Source organism: Gavialis gangeticus, unplaced genomic scaffold (assembly GCF_001723915.1).
Source record: "Gavialis gangeticus isolate Ggan-Ray unplaced genomic scaffold, GavGan_comp1, whole genome shotgun sequence".
NCBI classification, from domain to species: domain Eukaryota; kingdom Metazoa; phylum Chordata; order Crocodylia; family Gavialidae; genus Gavialis; species Gavialis gangeticus.
Window position 1 is genome coordinate 59,934,244 of NW_017728994.1, and position 17,955 is coordinate 59,952,198.

General features: G+C 43.0%; 1 pseudogene; it reads left to right on the top strand.

Moving 5' to 3' along the window:
- The first annotated feature begins 15,799 nt into the window (after window positions 1-15,799).
- Window positions 15,800-17,955, top strand: part of LOC109287201 — a 2,366-nt pseudogene continuing 210 nt past the window's right edge.

Consider the following 17,955-nt stretch of genomic DNA (forward strand, 5'->3'; position numbering starts at 1 on the left):
AAATATTCTGCGTAGAACAAAGACAAGACTACACTGAAGCAAACCATGCCTTCCAACAGCAGGTTCACGTGTTAGAAAAACATGACAATCAAATGTGTCTTGGTCATAAAGCTAATAAAAATATTCAAGTGAATCTATTTTTTTTAAAGCTAGTTGTCTTCAAGTTTATAGGTATACACCAGGCAGAAAAATATGCTCTTACATGGAACGTAGAAAGCAGTCTTGAACAAGGGTAGGCAAAAACATCAAAGGCACAGATAGGCAAGGGCTGGTTTCTGCACAGCTTGAAAGCACTGAGCAGATGCACAGAATTGAATACAATGAAGGCTGTCCCCTCCCTTCCCTCAGCCTTGTAGGAAGTTCTTGCAGCAAAGCCCCAGGTGAAAGAAATGCAAAAGAAACAGTTGTCAGACCTGGATGTGCATGAGTGACTGGTGCCTCCTGGATCCGGGGGGGCACCCGCAGAAGCCATTGATGGCAGCTGTCCTGTCCGGGGGGCACCAGCCCTACTGGCAGCATCAGTGTTGGCCATCGGGGGGGCACCAGCTCCATCAGGGGGGCACGTGCGCCCCCTACCAGTCGCCTATGCTGATGTGCATCTCAGATGGAGGCATCATTGGCCTAAAGGTCTGCACAAAATAGTCTCGAGGGATAAAACAGTAGTAAAAGGAAGTCCCAGGGCCAGGACTGAAAAAACGTTAAACTACCAAAGCAAGAATATATCCTCGCCTTCAACCAGTCATTTAAACAGCCACAGCCTATTCCAAGCATCCCTTCAATTTGCACTTCATTAGAGCAGTCCAAAAAGTGCTAGTAGAATGTGAAGCTTTTCATCTGTAGGGCAGTAGAGGCCAGATTTTAGTAGAGAAAATGCTGATAATGCCCAATAGGCTTTGTGGTTTTCCACTTAGCTTGGATGGAGGCACATCAACATCAGAAACACACAGGAGGCTTGATAGCAGCCTCAGCAGAGGCTGAGATCCCCTTGGATCTCAGCATTTCCACATCCCCAGAATGACTTTGACTCCAATCCTTGTGCTAGTCAGGAGGTGGAGTGAAGCATGTAACACACATATTCTGTGAACAAAATACGAGTGTGCTTTGTTCAGGGCTGAAGAGTTTCACAAACCCAGTATTCATTTCTATAGAGAAAAACACCACAGGCTGTATAAAGCAGTGCTACAGGACACATTCCTGTATTGTAAAGCAAGTGCCAAGTGTGTTGCTAGGTTAAAGTTTGCCTTTCTCTATTATCCATCCTACACACATACAATTGTTTAAAAAGAAAAAAAAAACCCCAAGCCTCTGGGGTATCAGAAACTGTATACATTGCATTGCATATAGAGAGATGGAAAATCAAATTGCCCAGGTTAAGTTCCAGTCACATTTGTTCAAGTACATAAGCACAGATGGTGAGAGAAATACTGGGAATCAGTTCTCTCAACCACAGTGATAGAAGTCAAAAGATCACTCATATATTGGATTTTTTTTTAATAGAAAGCTGAAGTCTGAACACAAGGATGGTTACACAATTTTGTTATTATTCCTGCTAACAACTAAGCAGGTATTTGCATATGCTATTGTTTGAGACACTAGTAAAATGTCAGCAAGCAGCTGCCTCCAATTTTTCACTTGGCTTTTCTTGAGAAGTTTAGCCCCCCGTCTCACTAGGTGCAGTCAAGATTGTCTGAGGTCAGCGCAAGTTGGCTCAAGCTGACACAACTGTAATTCATGGGTAGGGCAGAAGACTTCGGTGAACTTGTCCACAAAGCCCTGCTGATCAATTCTTTCCACCTAATAACATTACAGATAGCTGCGGTCTTACAAAAGGGGTGTCATGCCAGCCAATGCAAGTGCAGAAACAAAACACAGAAGGTTCAATGACTAGAAAAAGAGGGAGGGCAACTTCCTAATGAAAAATTAAACAGCTTTATGTCAACAATTTATTGATGAGAAATCCAGGTAATAAAGGTCAGTCTAATGACATCACCTCACACTATTTGCTTCCACAAAATGCTCCCAGAACAAGACACTGAGAAAAAGTAGACTGCGGGTAAGCATATAAAATTGCCAATGTACTTGAGTCTCAGTGTAAAAAGAGTTGTACTTAATCTACTGCATGCTGCAGGCTGTCAACAGGCTTTGTGTTGAGTGCTCTGAAGGAGAAACCCATTGGTTTGTCAAAGCAAGTGTTGACATTCGCCGTTTCTTTTCACATGTGAAGTAGAGGCTCCAGAAACAAACCAAGGTTTGGGATTTGGCATTATTATTGCATTACTATATGGTACTCATTCTACAAGCCTACCATCCTATTATTTTCTTACAGGGAGTTAAGTTATGATTGAAAGCAGAATTTAAAAGCATTGCAGTGTGTATTCAGGTAGAAGCCCTTCAATCTTCAGATTCATTCTTACATTTTCTCTTATTTGAGTAGAGCACAACAATGCTGCATCTCAGTGGTGAATGAATGCCCCCAAGTGTCTGAGGAGATTATTGATCAACAGTGCCGGCTGCATTAGACCCAGCACAAGGCATCCAGCCACGCTGACAATTACTAAGCAGCTTTTCAGACACACCCGAAGTAAAGAGCTGACAAATCAGGAATAAGGAAATACATTTTCATAATGATCAATATTATAAACTTCAAGTGAGGCAGTATATGAAATGGCATGAAACAGATACAGTGTATAGTAGGGGAGGGGAAAAGATGCATCATAAAGTGTACCAGGATGGAAAAAATACACATTACCAAAGAATACAAGAAAATGAAGCCGTGTTAAAGTGATGGTAGCAGAAGTCCTGTTCCTAGCCATTGCACAGAGAATTGCATCGGCAAATCTGAAGCCATGGCTATGTTTTGAGCACAAAAAAAAACATTTCTTTCCCTTTGTAGTTTCAAAGTTGTGACTGGGAAGACTGCTCCCTCTGCCTGCTGTAACTTGTTGAGAGTGTAGATTTGTCAGTAAAGTTTCTCAATTGTGCTGGACGAGAATCTCAAGAGTGTGTGTATCTATATCTATAGATACAGATATACAACTGCATACGTCTGCATATACATACATACACACACACATATACATACATATACACACACACACATATACATACATATACACACATATACATACATATGCATATGTATGCAGGTGTATATATGCGGATGCATATATATGTATATGCATATGTATATGCAACCAAGGGTATATGTATAAAGTCCCAAAATGTGACTTTATTGCAGGCTAGGGTATTTACGTGTTGAAGAACTGGGCCCTTGATATTATTGTGAATGTAGCTGTAGTAGAGAGGACATAAAAATAAGAGGACAAGGTGAGCTAGAACCAGGGTAGCCAGCAAGGTGGAATTAGCCCTTTAAAGGATCCAGCTGCTGGGGAAAGGGAAGATCTATGAAGGTTTTGGGACCCGGATGGTTGTGGCAGAGACTCTGATTCCAATTAGCCAGAGGGCAAAGCGTATTAGTGATAGGAGTTAAAATATGTGCAGAAAACCAAGACAAAAAGGCACCAGTGTAATTCAGCGCTCAGTGCCCCACTTCCCCCACTTCTGTGCCTCATGCAGAGAGGATATGAATCTGGTATAACTCAACTATGGAGCCTAGCCCTTCACTACCAGTGGTTCACTTCTGGAGGGTGTCACCTGAATTATCCATCCTGAATGCAATGGTTGTTATTGCACAATTAGGGGCTAAACATATTCTTTCTGCTTTTGAATGCTTGTTCCTCAGTTTTCTTTTTAGTATTTGTTAGGGTCTGGCAGTGACACTTGATACCTAATTAGTAGTTTGATGAAATCAGCAGTCCAGTCTCTAGCAGACAAGGCTTAGCAGCACTAGAACAATTATTGGAATGGAGAAAGCTGGTTTCTCTACATACATGGGAAAATTCCTTATGAAGTCACTGGGAGTTTTGCCTATGTGATGAGTCCAGGGCTTTAGCCAGACTATTGAGCTTCTCGAAAATATTGATGGACTATTATGATGATATTATTGTTGAACTTCTGATGAAAAATGACATAAAAGTGTGAACTTAGATTAAGGCATAGCAACACTTGGCACAGGAGTTCAGGCTCATGAACTTGGACTGGAGTTTAAAGGCAGCACATGACCAGCTGTAATCAAAAGTGTACTTTACTAGCTGGTCTCTAGATAAAAAGCACATGCTTGGGTCAGTGCTTGCTGCTAACAAAGCTTCTTTTCAAACCCGGGCTCCAACACAGAATAGTTAAACTGAGTGCCAAGTAGTTGTTATAGCAATTTGCTTCGGCAATGAAACAAACAAACTTTGTGCTTAACGAGATCAAGGGCCTGAATGCCTACTTTTTTTTCCCTTGTAAAGAAAACCTTTCAAATGCTATGTAATTATCAGGGGGTGAATCTGGATCCCTTGGAAGAGCAAAGCCCCAGTGGCTTCCATGGAACCAGTCTGGAAAACAGGGAGGACCGGGTGTGCGCTGGGAGTAATCTGTTCGATTCAAACTTTAGGAGGAGATCTCGTCTCACTTGTAAGCTACCACCTCCAGGAAAGTTTTCTTTCTAACCACAGGCCGGACAAGTTCCTGGGCGGGGGGAAAGCTTATCTGCACGAGTAAACCAGGCAAAAGAAAACAAATGCCGAAGGAAAGGGTTTGAGTCTGTCTGTAATTATTCCTATTCTACTCCTGCTGTCCTCTTGGAAGTACGTCTTTTTTTTTTTGTCACCCAGGAGCAATTATTTATAACTGAGGCCAGATTACAGACTCCCTAAGCAGGCACAATTCCCATTGAAAGAAACATGAGTTTTACCTGCCCAACAGCAGATCAGCCTGAACCGTGCCAAGTGCCAATAACACTGCATTACAACGTTCCCGAGCTTCTTAAGTCTTGAGTGGCCTAATGGTCGTCTCAAATCTTGTTCAGAGCTCCTCATTTGAATCCCATCATTATTATGCCTTATTAAGAATTCAAAGAGAATATTTTGGGGCCAGAAATTAATTTGCACATGGACATACTTGACCTTGATGCAGAACAAATCAGATATGTATAATATTATGAATGCAACCGGGAGAAAAAGCGCATTCAAAAAGCATCTAAAATGCTGCCTAGTTCTTTAAAAGTAGTTATTAGGGCTGGAGAGGCAAGTTTGCATGGGATAACTACTGAGTTTCAGCAAAATGATCGCTATTCCAGGTTTTCCTTGGAAAATCCTGTTTTGTTTTTTTAATATAGCGTCTAAAAAATTCCTTTGAAGCTTGCAGGAAAATCCTGGATTTTGATTTTTATTAATTAAACCACCTGTTTTTAATAATGACAAAATATTTGTTCAAGACATACTGTTCTAAGGAGAATTTGTTCCACATGTACTCAGAAGAAGTACACCTGTGGGAGGAGTATTAGGTGGGATAAACAGTGTTTAAAGAGAAAAGTGGGGGGACGAGGGAGGGACTCAGAGCCGTTCTCTTAGCAAGGAGAATTTTTACACATATTCAGGGTGTCATAATAGGCTTGTTCAGAGCACTCTTCCACTGCAAGAATATATCACATGGACATTTCACATATTTCTTATGTCAGAAGTAATCAGTAGGTTTACCAGCATGGATTTAAAAAAATTGATACTTTCACCTATTGTTGGAGGGTTTCAAAACCCTCACAAATATCCCTAAAAAAAGTGTCACCGTTCTTAATTTTGCGAGTGTGCTTCACATAACCCAAGAGCCAAACATGAACCGAATATGTGTTTTTGAAATCAGGTACTTTTGCTTAATTATCGTTTCCTTGGTCACTTATGGCTTTCCTGTTACTGAAAGAAGGATGTTAAAAGAAAATACCCACTCCCTGGGTATTTCCAGACTGACAAGGAAAATGTTATATTAAATATATATAAGAAGGTCTATTGCACTAAAATTAGCAGCCCACCATAGGAATTCAGGATGGTTCAGATAAATTACAAAAAACTTTGGAGACCTCTCTAAACTGGCATGTCTAAACATTGTCAATGTGAATTATACAACCGGGGACCAAGCCAGCCCTATGGAATAATAATGTCTTCGCAGACAATGATCAGAGACGTGCATCCTGATTTTAAGTTTGCAGGACCTTACAATCAGGAGCCATGTGCATCTTGATTTTAAGGTTACATTCCCGTGAGTAAATTAGGAGCATCTCTGATAACGGCAGAGAGGCTAAGTTGGAAAAGCTACTGTGTGATTGGAACCAGGCTCAATGAATGCTTCTGTTAAAAATTATTACCACCATTATTTATCGTTTGTGTTGCGGTAGCACTGAACAGCCCCAATATGTACAAGAACCCTTCGGCTACCATACCCCATTATCTCAAAATTGCTAGCCACACTCCTGCTGTAGCTTGCACTTTCTCTGTAAACTTAGCTCAGGTCTTATTGCTTTTCACCTGTACTGGCTGCAAGAAAAATTCTCTCTTTCTGACTAGTTCAGAAATATGTAACAATCTGGGTGCTTGAGTAGGTCTGTGTAAGATCTGTGGCCTGTTTCCAAAATGAAGAAATCTAGTAGAATAGAAGTGTCGATCACACCAGAAACATGTAAGCCCCAGACAATTAAATATCACTACCAATAAAGGACGTGCACAGCACAGTTGTTTTGTTCCAGCTGCATGGCGTTATCCTACAATTTACACTCTGAAGCATAGCCACTTGACCATCATTTACTTTAATGGCAATGTTGGATCAGTGCATTCATTTCTGTATGCTTATAGTCATCGGTACAAACTGTTCAGGAGGGACAGAAGACGAGGAGGAGTTGCATATGTAAAAGAGTTGAATGCTTGCTCAGAGCTCTAATATGAAGCTGGAGATAGGCCTGTTGAAAGACTCTGGGTTAGGATAACAAATGTAATGTCATGGTGGGTGTCTGTTATAAACCACCAGACCAGGAAAGTGTTGGGGACAACTTCTTGGTGCAAGTGTTGGAGAGGCCAACTAGGGGCCATGCTCTTCTTCACCTGCTGCTCACAAATAGAAGACTTGGTGAGGAATGTAGTAGTGGATGGCAACTTGAGTAGCAGCGACTATGAGATGATTTGAGTTCAGGATCCTGAGGAAAGGAAGGAGGGCAGCAGAGTAAGGACAATGAATGTGCTTAGGGGGCTGCAGCACATGACTTTTGAGGAGAAGCTGAAGGAACTGGGTTTAGTCTGGAGAAGAGAAGACCAAGGGGGATTTAATAGCAGCTTTCAACGCCCCGAAAGGTGGTTCCAGAGAAGATGGAGCTGGACTGTTTCTATTGGCAGCAGATGACAGAACAAGGAGCAATGGTCTCAAGTTGCAGCAAGGGAAGTTTAGGTTAGATATTAGGAAAGCCTCTCTCACAAGGAGGGTGGGAAAGCACTGGAAAAGGCTATCCAGAGAGGCTGTGGACTCTCCATCCTTAGAGATTTTTAACACCTGGCTAGACAAAGCCTTGGGGTTGGTCCTGCTTTGAGCAAGGGGTTGGACTAGATTACCTCCTGAGGTCCCTTCCAACCCTCATTTTCTATGATTCTGTGATTTTATCAATATTTATTATGCTCTCTGTGCAAGCCTTTAGGAGCACTTCAGTTAGCACTGGGAAAAGAATGCAAAAGCATTGGTACTGGGCTACTCTTTGCATGATCTGGATACTTTCGTTGTCCCCCCCAGGTGACTGCAACAGGATCCCAGAATGGGAGAGGACAGTAATTCAACAGAACACAAACACAAGTCAAGTAAAGATTCAATGTAGTGTGCCTTCACTACAATGGCAAAAATAATGAGAAAAACCATAATGTCTTTGTATAAATGTAACCTCTAACAGGAAGATTTTTCAGGACTGGACTCCCAAATCTGCCCACCAAGGATGCCTGTAAAAAAAGGGCTCCCATAATTGCACCAAGTATTATTACAATGAACCTGAACCTACAAACTCTTGTGCATGGATCTAGCCCCTGAAAGACAAGTTTTCTCTGTCTTTCAGGAATACATATTAAAGGTACCTCAGTGTTATTCTGCATGGATAAACACCGTGTGAAAAAGATGCAAGCACTGACAAGACACAAGCATGTTTCAAATGATCTCCCCATCTGCTTTCCAGTCACACAGAGTGTAATAAGAGAGAACTGAGGCACAAAATACCTTAAACCTGTGGAAGGAAAGAGATAGCCCTTTTGACCCCTTTGGCCTATGGTGTTATTTAGTCTTCCATAAGGACTAGCCATGGCACACTCCTGGCCTGAGGTTTTATGAACAGGTATTGTTAAAAGCAGATTTAAATCTCGGATTTCCCCAGTGGCCTTTGCACAGGCATATGGGTAGGATCATATTGCAGTGCAAGTCTTCAGGGAGCTGTGTTACCACAGCATGGGTAATGTAAGATAGATTAGTCTGGCACAATGTGATATACTCCTTGGATAAGATAACCGACATTTTAGATAAGAGAAATGCAGAAGACCTAATCTATCTAGACTTCAGAAAGGCACCTGACAGTGCTTTATGGGAAATTACTGGTTAAATTTGAACAGATGGGGATTAGAACAAGAGCCGTTGGCGGGCGAACAAACTGGCTAAAGGCAAAGACAAGTCATGCTGGAAAGGGAACTGTTGGGCTCAAAGGAAGTTACTGATGTCTTAGTCCAGGAGCGGGCTATTTTATCATTTCATTAATGACTTTTGGCCCTAAAAGTAGGTGTATGCAAATCAAATCTGTGGATGTTATAAAGCTGGGGGACATCATCAGTGCAGAAAAGCACATCATACAGGAGGGACTGAATGACCTTGAGGCCTGGAAAAGTAAAAATGGGACGAAATTTAATAGCACAAAGTATAAAGCCATGAGCTTAGAGACTAACATGAATTCCTGCTGCAAACTGGAAGTGCCAGAAGAGAAAGACCTGGATATGATGGTCAGATACATGATGACTTAAGAGCTTTCACAGCGATATGGTTGTGAAAATGCTAAGTGTGATCCCAGGATGTGCCAGGCACATATTTCCAGTAGAGATAGGAAGGTGTTAATACCACAGATTCTAACTTTATCTGGACCAAGAAGGAGGACGTAGATGCAGAAAATAAGATGCTAAGATGACGAGGGGAATAGAGAGCTTATTTTACAAGAGGAAACTGAAAGTGCTTGGCTTGTTTTACTTAGCAAAATGGATCCTGAGAAGGATGCTATTGATCTCTAAATACATGAGGGAGGTAAACACCAAGCAGGGGAAAGATGATGCTGGGCCAAAGCTGTCCATGAATAAGTTAGGCTGGGTAAAAACTGTTCCTGAATGAATTAGGCTGGCAGTTAAAAACAGGTTTCTAACCCTCCGAGGAGCAAGGCTCCAGAACGGCCTCAGAACAGCAGCCGGCCCAAACCACCCCCATGCTTGACGGAGGTTAAAGTTTCTGACCAGGTTTATGCAATAACAGGACTCCTGGAGGCTCTTTCCAATCCTGTGCTCCACACAGCACCATGGCCAGGTTTCTCCTTTGCATGAGCTGCTAGTATAGGTCCCAATTTCTCTGCAGATTCAAATGCTCTCTGCAATTTGTGGGGTGGGCACCTAATCTCCTGGGAAGAGCTCTCTAGTGTTTCCCTCCTATCCTGGTTGTGCAGCAAGCCCAGCACTATTATATGCCATATATAAATTTAAATATACAAAATGGTTCCCATTTGACTACCCACATGCTTCCCACACCTATAACCCCTTTCATTTTAATCTGCAGCACAACAGAATTTGCTATAGCACCGTCTGTATACATCTCCCTTTTAAACTGCAGTTCTGGACCTACATAACATCCACAATACTCTTCCTTCTCTAAAATAAGCCTTCATTTTAAATTGCTATCTGTAGCTGGGATGATTTAGTGCACTGCTGGGGCAGTATTCAATATTAGCATTATTAGCCTTTGAATTGTGAAAATCTGATTTACTGTTGTAGCCTTGGGTAGCCATGAGAGAGGCTCAATAAGAAGCCTCAATAAAAAGCTACTTAAGTGCTCTATAATAATTTCCCTTTACTCATCATGACCAGGAAAAAGCTTCCAAAAAGTCTAAGTACAGTAGATCACATAAACAGTATGCAGCAGCTTGTGCAAACAAGCCAAATCCTCTAAAAACACCCAAACTCCTAGCCCTATCTAGGCCATTTAGCTCAGCCCTTTTTATTCATAGAAGATTACCCACAATGCTTCACTTCCCCAAAATTAAAATCTTTCTCTCCATTTAAAAAAAAAAAAGCTATCTAAGTCAAAGGATTAGCATGGTGAGTAGTTAAGTTTCCTTCACCCTGTACTGCAACAAAATCCCCTGCAAAATACTCTTTAATTTGGTTAATTACAAGCAACATGTGTGAAACAGAAATGGCTGCTCAGCTACTAAACTACATTTCCCAAAAGGCCACAGTTTAGGGTCAGAGACACACCGCTGAGGTTTAAACCTGCCCCTAGCCCATCTTCATTATAAACTATAGCTGCTTCTTGCTTCACCTGTAATCAGTGTAATTATGATCATGTATATACAAGAGCTAGTAAGACAAGGTAGATTCAACAGTATATCATTTATTACATTATAAACCATCCCTCTTGGGGTTGCCCCACATTCAGTCTTTTATTTAACTGCTGTCACTCAGAGTCTTTTGAAGATTTCAAGTCCTTTTTTCAAATATTCTTGTCACTCCTCTCATGTGCTCCCTGATATGTAAAATTTGCAGACTGAGACAGATTAGCAAACAGCTGGCATTCCTATGCACTCCACACAGGTAGGGATGCTGACGTGCATTTCCCAGTGCTTTACGTATGACATCAGCAGCTACCAAATCACATGTATTTCCCATACCAATAATCATACCCTCCATGACTAATACAACTTCATATGCAAGCGTCTTTCAAACACCTACCTACACACACCCTCATTAGTTTCATTCTCATTTTACGAATAGGAAACTGAGGCACAGAGCAATGTAATATTCTGGCTAATTCATGCTCCAGAGCAGAGGTGTCAGACAGATGGCCTACGAAGCCTGGGGTGCTCCTGCAGAGGCTGGGAACCTGGGGTCAGTGGGGCCCATTGCTGAAATCTGGGATATGGTGCCTGTTTGCAGACGCATGTCCGTAGCAGGTGGCAAGCGATGACTGCATTAACCCCCGTGCTGCCATAGCCTGCCTGGTCACTGAAGGTGGGTCAGGATTTGGCCCATGAGGAGTCCCACAGTCCGAATCCTGCCCGGGAGGGGCTGGGGAAATTTTGACACCTCTACTCTAGGCTCTGCACCAAGATCATATGATTTTCAAGTCCACTGCTTGAACTGCAAGTCTGTCTTTCTTCCCAAGTAGCCAGTGAGACCAGTTGCATAGGTGAAGATCTGGAGCGAGTACGAGTTTCCAGAACTTTGTTCTTCAATCACAACCCACTGATACCTTGACAGCTGGTGAGAAGCTTCTGCGCTAGATATGCAGATTTTATCCTATATTTTGGGCTTATGAGGACAAACGTTGTAACCTCTTATGATTCAGCAATCGCCCCAAACTAACTAACCAACCTTCTCTTGCTCATCTATGCTATTAATAATTATTAATCTGTCAAACATTTGCTAATGAGGGGTTATTTCTCATTTTAGTGTAGTAATGAGCTGAGAGCCTCTGTGCAACGAACATTTTACAAACACTGAAGAAGCAGCAAACTCTTGACTATCCAAGTACATAACTGCTCCAAACTCTTTACCATCCAAATATGTAACTTAGACAAAGGGTGGGAGCTTATTTGATGTCTCCCTTTCTAACTTTCATGGTTTATAAGGAATAATCTGAGGTTCCTCTTTCTCACTGCACCCTCTCTTGGGGTCTGGCGCTTGAACCTCGAGGTTCTGGGCAGTCGGCTCCCATAGCCGGCACGCTCCTTTGTAGAATATGTATCGAGGGCCCCGGCATGCTGGCATCATGCTCTTTAGCCATCTCTAATTCCCTGGAACTGAGCCATATCTGGCTCTTCATCAGAAAGCAAGACTGAATGATTACCTCTGTCCCGTGGATGTTTAAAATTTCTATTTAGCCTGTCGACCTTTAAGTGTTTTCCTTAATGGACCGAAGTTCTTGTTTCTTTATAGACTATTTTGACTCGGTGATGCGATCAGTTTTAACTTTGACTGTCTATGGGCATCCATTAAATATAACTTGGAGTTCAGCAGCCCCGTGCCTCTTTCATGGCACTCTTTATGTACTAGAACACCCCGTGTTTTCCATTTGCCCTCACTTATTCATGGTTGAGACTCTAGTTTGAAGCAAGAAAACGAGACACCATTTCTAGCAAGGCTTTGCCTCTTTCCATTAAAAGCCTACGCCTGAAGTCACTAGCATCTATAGCAAAACTCCCAGTCTCTTCAGAGGATCCCTCAATGGTCCCTTTCCCTGCAATACAGGTCCTGTCATTTCACCCCAGTATTTAAAGTCCTAAATGAAGGCTCAGTCCTGAGGTTCACGCACAGATGATACTTCCACTCAAGTCAGTGGGAGTTTTGCCTCTGTAAGGCCTGCTGGATCAGTGCCTTTTATTAGCATTCTTCCCTGGATCGCCTTTAATCATTTTGTACCAGACACAGCATGATCTTTATGGCTGCTGGAAACCACCTCAGATCATATGTTAGTTTTGTCTGTTCACAATTTCCAGGTCTCATTCCTTTAACAATATCAACCTCTTGGTCTGGTCTTTTCACAGCTCGCCCCTACACAAATTGTGTACACCTCAAACATGAACTTTGATGAATATAGGGCCTGCCACATTACTCCTGCCACAAGGGGTAAAGATGGCAACATGCCTGAGAAACAGACTTAAAACTTGGTTTCTAAGTGGTATTGCAGGATCCTTCATGCTGGCATGATTATACTGGCTGTTATGTTTAAAAATTCAATATACGCTAGCTGATACTAGAGAGTAAGACTGGACATGTTTAGGGGGTCAAAGAAAGTGTGTCACCCATTGAAAAAAAAAATCAATGGAAATTGGTTAGGCCACACTGAAAATGGCCAATGTTCACAAGAACTCATGTGGGTGCTGAACCCCTTTTGAAAATGAGGCCCCAAACATTCATCCTAGAAACCTAAGATGAGATAAATATCTATCTCCTCATAGCAAAGGACATATTTTTCCTTTTTTTGTGGAGCAGGAGGCAAGCATATCAAGGTGTGGTAGGCTCAGGCCCCAGTTAAATGTTTTGTGGTCATATTTATCACTGTATTTTTTGTCTCTCTTGAGAGCACGTATTGGCAAGATTGGAAGTACTAATAAAACTGAAGTTAAAAGAAGAGGGTAGTTCTCCCAGCACTGGTCCTATGCAGATGTTACAGCTACAGAGTAATGGATTAAGCATGCAGATTTGCAGTAATAGCATCCAGTAGGAGAGAATCATAAAGCACTTTACTAATAATGGTTTAGATTCAGTCTGCAATCTGTATGTATGCATATGAAGTGGTAGAAAGTTCATTAGGAGTACAGGTGTTTCAGTATAAAGCACAGTCTCCACTATTCCAGGTCACGGTGGTCACAAAACACAGCTGTAGATAAGGGCACGGCATGGCAGAGCTGTGGGTTTGGGGATGTAGCCAGATCGACGCTGTCTGTGTTTTTATAGTGATTCATCAGTATGGGGTGAGCCTGATCCAAAGCCCACTGAAGTCAATGGAAGCCTTTCATTAACCTCAGTGTTTTTGTAACATTTTGTACTAGAGCAACTTAGCAAATGTATTGACTAAGGAATATAACTGATAGCTATACGTACCTTTTCATAGCTTCTGTGTCAAACATAAATCTAGTTAAGGTACTTACATAGCTCCTGTTGCCATAGTATCTGAGCACTTTACATTCTTTTAATGTATTTATCCTTACAGCACCTCTGGGAAGCAGGGAAATGCTCTTAATTTCACTTTGCAGGTGGGAAACAAACCCACAAGAGACAAAGGGCTATATCATTATGGCATTTAAATGCCTAGCTCCCATATTGAAACCAAGTCTCCCGAGTTCCAAGCGAGCAATCGAAACAGCTTTCCTTTCTAGACTGTGTCCTTGAAAGGTGACTTTCCAGGATGGCCCCTTCTTTCAAAAACCTCTTGAGGACTCATGGATGTACGAATTGGTTTATAAACATGAAAAACAATGCTGGCTGGAACAAAGTGGTTATTGTGAAGCCTGCTTCCAGGAGATGAGAGTATCTTGAGCATGTAACATAGATAATGGGTGGAGGAGATGGATGGCTGCACCTCTAAAGTTAAGAGCTTGACACTACAATGTTTACACATGCAATTTGCAAGTAATGAATCCTACCTGAACGTGCATGGCATTCCCTGTAATTAGCAGAGAGATAACATAGTCACGTGAATGGAGCAAAATCCTACGGATTTCAACATGGGCCGCTGGCCTCTGCCTAATAAAGGTGAACAGAGAAGGAAGAGTGGGAGGTGGAGGCTGAGATGCTTAGCACATCCCAGACACTGCCCCTGGCAGCAAGACTCCTATGAAAGGACTTACAGTTGCCCTCAAGCATCATAAAACGAAAGAAAAGGAAGGTAGCAACAGGGTGCCTAAGGGTAAATGCTCTCTCCTGTAGTGAGATAATGGATGCAGAACAAAAATCCTCTCTGTATCCGTATGGATGAGTTTTATTCCTTCAGATTTATCTTTAAACTTTTGGATGCCACTTTTATTTTTTAAAAAATGAAATGATAGCCTGTCTATTGGTGGCAAAAAGCTCTGGGAAATGAGGAAACAGGAGTAGTTTGTATTTTTGTATTTTGCTGCCTCCGTTCACAATTGCCTATAATCTCTGGTACGTTTATCTTTTTTTAGTTATTCAGTGTCAGTTTATCAGCCATATATGCTGCATATGCTAAGAGTTCTTTATCTGAAATGACTGTGATGCCACTAGATGGTGCAGTTAGACCTGATGACTTTGAAGCGGCAGCTACCACCAGATGGCACGACTACAGTCTTGTAGTGTTGTAGGATGATGAATCTACTCAAATCTCTACATTTAAACTAATGCATAATTGCCAAGCTCTGCTGTTGGAGCTCCACAAATTTACACCTGCAAAGAATCTGGCCTATAGACTTCTCTAATGTTATTTCACGTGCATTTTTGTAAGTGGGGGGAAATCTAATAAATGTAATATAAAGTTAGAAGAGGCTTTTGTATGAGAAAGTAAATGCTGTGTGTGGAGCATATATTGGAAGTGAAGGATATTATTTTTCTCTTACGCAGCAACTTTTGATTGTAAAGTTATAGATTTAAGGGCGGAAGGGACAATTATGCTTATCCAGACTGCCTGCCTAAAACAAACGTAGGAGGCTTGAGACACTTTTCTGCAGATTAGACTAATCTAACATGCGGTAAAACATAACCATCTACGCATGCATGGGACTTACTGCATATTAAATTAGTCTAATGTGCTGTTTGCTAGTACTAGCACATAGAGGTACCAGTTGAGTTCAGGATCCTGAGGAACAGAAGGATAGAGAGCAGCAGAATAAGCAGCCTGGACTTCAGAAAAGCAGATTTTGATTCACTCCAGGGGCAGGATCCTCTGGGAAGCCAGACTGAGGGGGAGAGGAGTCCAGGAGAGCTGGCTGTACCTTAAAGAAGCCTTACTGAGAGTGCAGGAACAAACCATCCTGATGTGCACGTAGACTAGCAAGTATGGCACAAGACCAGCTTGGCTTAGCAGGGAACTCTTCAGTAAACTAAATCACAAAAAGAAAGCTTGTAAGAAGTGAAAACTTGGACAAATAACTAGGGAAGAATATAAGAGTATTGCTTGGGCATGTAGGGATGAAATCAGGAAGGCCAAAGCGCAATTGGAGTTGCAGCTAGCAAGGGTAGCAAAAAGGGTTGCTACAAGTATGTTGGCAGCAAGAAGAGAATCAGGGAAAGTGCGGGTCCCTTACTGACTGGGGGAGGAAACCTAGTGGTAGAGGATGCAGAAAAGGCTGAAGTGCTCAATGCCTTTTATGCCTCAGTCTTCAAAGGCAAGGTCAGCTCCCAGACTGCCGCACCAGCAGCACAGTTTGGGGAGGAGGTGAGCAGCCAACAGTGGTGAAAGAACAGGTTAGGGGCTACTTAGAAAAGCTGGACGTGTACAAGTCCATGAGGCTGGATGGGATGCACCCAAGGGCGCTGAGGGAGTTGGCTGATGGGATTTCAGAGCCATTAGCCATTATCTTTTGAAAACTCATGGTGATCAGGAGAGGTCCGGGATGATTGGAAAAGGGCAAACATAGTGCCCATATTTAAGAAAGGGATGAAGGAGGATTCAGGGAACTACAGATTGGTCAGCCTCATCTCAGTCCCTGGAAAAATCATGAGGCAGATCCTCAAGGAATCCGTTTCTAAGCACTGGGGGGAGAAGAAGGTGATTAGAAACAGTCAGCATGGATTTACCAGGGGCAAGTCATGCCTGACCAACCTGATTGCCTTCTATGATGAGATGACTGGCTCTGTGGATGTGGGCAGACCAGTGGATGTGATATACCTTGATTTTAGCAAAGCTTTTGATATGGTCTCCTACAACATTCTTGCACGCAAGCTAAGGAAGTACGGGCTGGATGAATGGAGGGTAAGGGGGCTAGAAACCTGGCTGGAGCATTGGGATCAGAGAGTAGTAATCAATGGCTCCATGTCTAGCTGGCAACCAGTATCAAGTGGAGTACCCCAGGGGTTGGTCCTGGGGCCAGTTTTGTTCAATATCTTCATCAATGACCTGGAAGATGGCATAGAGTGCACCTGCAGCAAGCTTGCAGATGACACCAAGCTGCGGGGAGGAGTAGACACACTGGAGGTAGAGCTAAGATTCAGAGTGACCTGGACAAATTGGAGGACTGGGCCAAAAGAAATCTCAGGAGGTTCAACAAGGACAAGAGCAAAGTCCTGCACTTAGGATGGAACAACCCCATGCACCAGTACAGGCTGAGGGCTGACTGGCTGGGCAGCAGCTCTGCAGAGAAGGCCCTGGGGGTTACAGTGGGCAATAAGCTGAACATGAGCCAGCAGTGTGCCTTTGAAGCCAAGAAGGCTAATGGCATCCTGGGCTGCATTGGCAGGAGTGTTGCCAGTAGGTCAAGGGAAGTGATTCTTCCCCTCTATTCAGCACTGGTGAGGCCACATCTGGAGTCCTGTGTTCAGTTTTGGGTCCCCCACTACAGAAAGGATGTGGACAAATTGGAGAGAGTCTAGTGGAGGGCAACAAAAATGGTTAGGTGGCTGGGTGACATGACTTATGAAAAGAGGCTGTGGGAAGTGGGCTTATTTAGTCTAGAGAAGAGAAGACAGACGGGGGATTTAATAGCAACCTTCACCTACCTAAAGCGGGGCTCAAAAGATGATGGAGCTGGACCGTTCTCAGTGGTGGCAGATGACAGAACAAGAAGCAATGGTCTCAAGTTGCAGCAAGGGAAGTTTAGGTTAGAGATTAGGATGAATTTTCTCACTTGGAGGGTAGTAAAACACTGGAACAGGTTACCCAGAGAGGTGGTAGAAGCCCCGTCCTTGGAGGTTCTCAAAACCCAACCAGACAAAGCTTTGGCTGGGATGGTCTAATTGGGGCTGGTCCTGTTTTGAGCAGGGGGTTGGACTACATGACCTCCTGAGGTCCCTTTCAACCCTAATTTTCTATGATTCTATGACAAATGGTGCATTAGTTAATGCTCCGGGAACAATTTGCTCCTGGTCAGCCTAGACATCAGGGGACCCACTGCTGCCTGGCTAAGCCCTAGCGTGAGGGGACCTGCGCCAGCTGCAGGGGAAGCTGTTGCCCCAGCACCTGGGGATCAGGACAGGTCCAGATCCCCATGTGGCTGGGAGAGCTGTGCCAGCTGCAGGGGCAGCTGTCTTACCACCACCTGTCTCTAAAGCGGGGGGGGGGGGGGGTTTTTCCTTTTTTTTTAATTTTTTTCCCTTTGGTTTTAAATTTTTTTGGGGGGGACCTTTTCCCCACCCCCCT